At 45.6% G+C, this 3905-nt stretch overlaps 1 pseudogene; it reads left to right on the top strand.

Moving 5' to 3' along the window:
* The first annotated feature begins 798 nt into the window (after positions 1-798).
* On the top strand, positions 799-2099 carry LOC130680454 (calponin-3-like; annotated as a pseudogene).
* Positions 2100-3905: the final 1806 nt, after the last annotated feature.

The raw sequence follows: 3905 nt of genomic DNA, 5'->3' as shown, positions 1-3905 counted from the left end.
AAAAAGAATAAAATCACTGGGAAGAAAATTCAACCAAGGCAGATAAAGACCTGTACTCTCAAAACTCTAAGACACTGATGAAAGAAATTGAGGAAGACACAAATAAAATGGAAAGCTATCCTGTGCTCCTGGATAGGATGAATGAATATTGTTAAATGGCCATATTATCCAAAGCAACCTATAGATTCAATGCAATCCCTATCAAAAAAAACCAATGGCATTTTTCACTCAACTAGAGCAAAGAATCCTAAAATTTATATGTAACCTCAAAAGACCCTGAAGAGCCAAAGAAATCTTGACAATGAAGAACAACGCTGGGGGTAAAGAGCTATACTACAAAGCTGCAGTGAATTAAACAGTATGGTACTGACACAAGAACAAATATATGAATCAATGGAACTGAACAGATAACTAATAAACAAACCCACACGTATGTGGTCAATTAAAATATGACAAAAGAGGAAAGAATATACAATGGGGAAAAGACAGTCTCTTCAATAAATGGCGCTGGGAAAACCAGACAGCTACATACAGGACAATGGTATCACATCACTGTCTAACATCATGCACAAAATTCAATTCAAAATGGATTAGGTGGGGGAATCTGGCACTGACCAGGAGGCTCCCCTGGACCCAGATGCGGAGAGCCACCGAGGCTCCGCCTGCACTCCGCCACCACATCCCAGCATCTCTTGCACCACCCAGGAGAGAGAGCTCCAAGCATCTCCCGCTGCAGCCGCTCCTCGGTTCTGGGAACGTGGAAGCTGAGTGCGAGAAACCCTCAGATCCAAGCGCAGCCTCTTCCGGCCACCAGGACGACCATGACCCACTTCAGCAAGGGCCCATCCTATGGGCTCTCAGCCGAACTCAAGAACAAGATTGCTTCCAAGTATGACAATCAGGCAGAAGATTCGCAACTGGATAGAAGAGGTGACGGGCATGAGCACTGGCACCAACTTCCAGCTGGGCTTAAAAGATGGCATAATCCTCTCCGAACTCATAAACAAGCTACAGCCAGGCTCAGTGAAGAAGGTTAATGAGTCTTCACTAAACTGGCCTCGGTTGGAGAATATTGGCAACTTTATTAAAGCTATTCAGGCTTACAGTATGAAGCCACATGATATATTTGAAGCAAATGATCTTTTTGAGAATGGAAACATCACCCAGGTTCAGACGACACTGGTGGCTCTAGCAGGTCTGGCTAATACAACAACATAACCATTGACATTGGAGTTAAGTATGCAGAAAAGCAAACAAGACGTTTTGATGAAAATTAAAAGCTGGCCAAAGTGTGATTGGTTTGCAGATGGGAACCGACAAATGTACCAGTCAGGCAGGTATGACAGCCTATGGGACTAGGAGGCATCTTTATGATCCCAAAATGCAAACTGACAAACCTTTTGACCAGTCCACGATTAGCCTGCAGACGGGCACCAATAAAGGAGCCAGCCAGGCAGGGATGTTAGCACCAGGGACCAGAAGAGACATCTACGATCAGAAACTAACATTACAACCAGTGGACAACTCTACAATTTCCCTACAGATGGGTACCAACAAAGTCGCCTCCTAGAAAGGAATGAGTGTGTACGGGCTTGGGCAGCAAATATATGACCCTAAATACTGTGCTGCTCCAACAGAACCTGTCATTCACAATGGAAGCCTAGGAACAGGAACAAACGGGTTAGAAATCAGTGATAGTGATTATCAGGCAGAATACCCCGATGAGTATCATGGTGAGTACCAAGATGACTACCCCAGAGATTACCAGTACGGTGACCAAAGCATTGATTATTAGTCACACGAGGAGTTCAGTATTTAGCCCATTGTTTTTTATCCACTGAGAAACAAGCTAGCCTTGAGTAATTTTTATCGTCTTCCTCAAACACTCTTATGCTTATTGTATCTAAAAGAAGTATTGCCTTACATACATTCCCTCTTCCTTTTCCTGCCTCTTCCCTAAATAGTTGCCTTTTAGTGCTGTAACAGTCAAATCCTACAGCATAGCAATTAACTTGCATGCACAGTGAAAAGGAATACTGTGAAAGGGGAGTACTGTGAGACAGCCAGTACAGTAATGGAAGATCTATACATTTTTACAATCTTCTACTTAAAATGGTATTTTCAATCGGGGGCGGAAGATGGCGGCGTGAGTAGAGCAGCGGAAATCTCCTCCCAAAACAACATATATCTATGAAAATATAACAAAGACAACCCTTCCTAGAATAAAGACCAGAGGACACAGGACAATATCCAGACCACATCCACACCTGAGAGAACCCAGCGCCTCGCGAAGGGGGTAAGATACAAGCCCCGGCCCCGCGGGAGCGGAGCGCCCCTCCCCCCAGCTCCCGGCGGGAGAAGAGCAGGCAGAGCGGGAGGGAGACGGGGCACAGGGCTGCCGAACACCCAGCCCCAGCCATCCGGGCCAGAGTGTAGGGCCCTCGATACTGGGAAAACAGGGCAGCAAGAACAGTGAGCAGGCACTGGAGGCTGGGCGACAGAGGACATAAGAAAAGCGCGCGACCATTTTTTTTTTTTGCTTTTTTGCTGCTTTGTTTTGGCGAGCGCTGTTTGGAAGTCTTAAAGGGACAGGGACCCCAATACTAGGGAAACAGGGCAGAAAGACCGGTGAGCAGAGGCCTGAGGCTGGCACCGGAGAATAAAGAAAAACGAACGACCACCTTTTTTTTTTTTTTTTTAAATAAAAAAATTTTTTTTTTTTAATTAAAAAAATTTTTTTTTCTTGTTTTTTTTTGTGGTCGTTGTTTTGTTTTGGCGGATGTTTTTTGGAAGTCTTAAAGGGGCAGGGCGGGCCACTTAATCCAGAGGTAGGGAATCCGGGACCTCTGGGCACCCTAACCCCTGGGCTGCAGGGAGCAGGGAGGCCCCTTACGGAGATAAATAGCCTCCCAGCAGCTCCTGCTCCAACGCGACTCCACCATTTTGGAGTAGCTGCCCGAGCCAGGCCACGCCCACAGCAACAGCGGAGATTAACTCCATAGCAGCCGGGCAGGAAGCAGAAGCCCTGTCTGCACGCAGCTGCGCAGCACAAGCCACTAGAGGCCGCTGTTCTCCCAGGAGAGGAGGGCCACAAACCAACAAGAAAGGAAGTCCTTCCAGCCGTCACTCGTCCCAGTTCTGCAGACAATTCCTATCACCATGAAAAGGCAAAGCTACAGGCAGACAAAGATCACAGAGACAACACCAGAGAAGGAGACAGACCTAACCAGTCTTCCTGAAAAAGAATTCAAAATAAGAATCATAAACATGCTGACAGAGATGCAGAGAAATACGCAAGAGAAATGGGATGAAGTCCGGAAGGAGATCACAGATGCCAGAAAGGAGATCGCAGAAATGAAACAAACTCTGGAAGGGTTTATAAGCAGAATGGATAGAATGCAAGAGGCCATTGATGGAATTGAAATCAGAGAACAGGAACGCATAGAAGCTGACATAGAGAGAGACAAAAGGATCTCCAGGAATGAAACAATATTAAGAGAACTGTGTGACCAATCTAAAAGGAGCAATATCCGTATTATAGGGGTCCCAGAAGAAGAAGAGAGAGGCAAAGAGATGGAAAGTATCTTAGAAGAAATAATTGCTGAAAACTTCCCCACACTGGGGGAGGAAGTAATCAAACAGACCACGGAAATACACAGAACCCCCAACAGAAAGGATCCAAGAAGGGCAACACCAAGACACATAATAATTAAAATGGCAAAGATCAAGGACAAGGAAAGAGTGTTAAAGGCAGCTAGAGAGAAAAAGGTCACCTATAAAGGGAAACCCATCAGGCTAACGTCAGATTTCTCAACAGAAACCCTACAGGCCAGAAGAGAATGGCATGATATATTTAATACAATGAAACAGAAGGGCCTTGAACCAAGGATACTGTATCCAGCACG

Source organism: Manis pentadactyla, chromosome 13, assembly GCF_030020395.1.
Source record: "Manis pentadactyla isolate mManPen7 chromosome 13, mManPen7.hap1, whole genome shotgun sequence".
Lineage (NCBI taxonomy): Eukaryota > Metazoa > Chordata > Mammalia > Pholidota > Manidae > Manis > Manis pentadactyla.
Note: the sequence above shows the minus strand (reverse complement) of the source record. Positions and strands in the feature narration are given on the sequence as shown.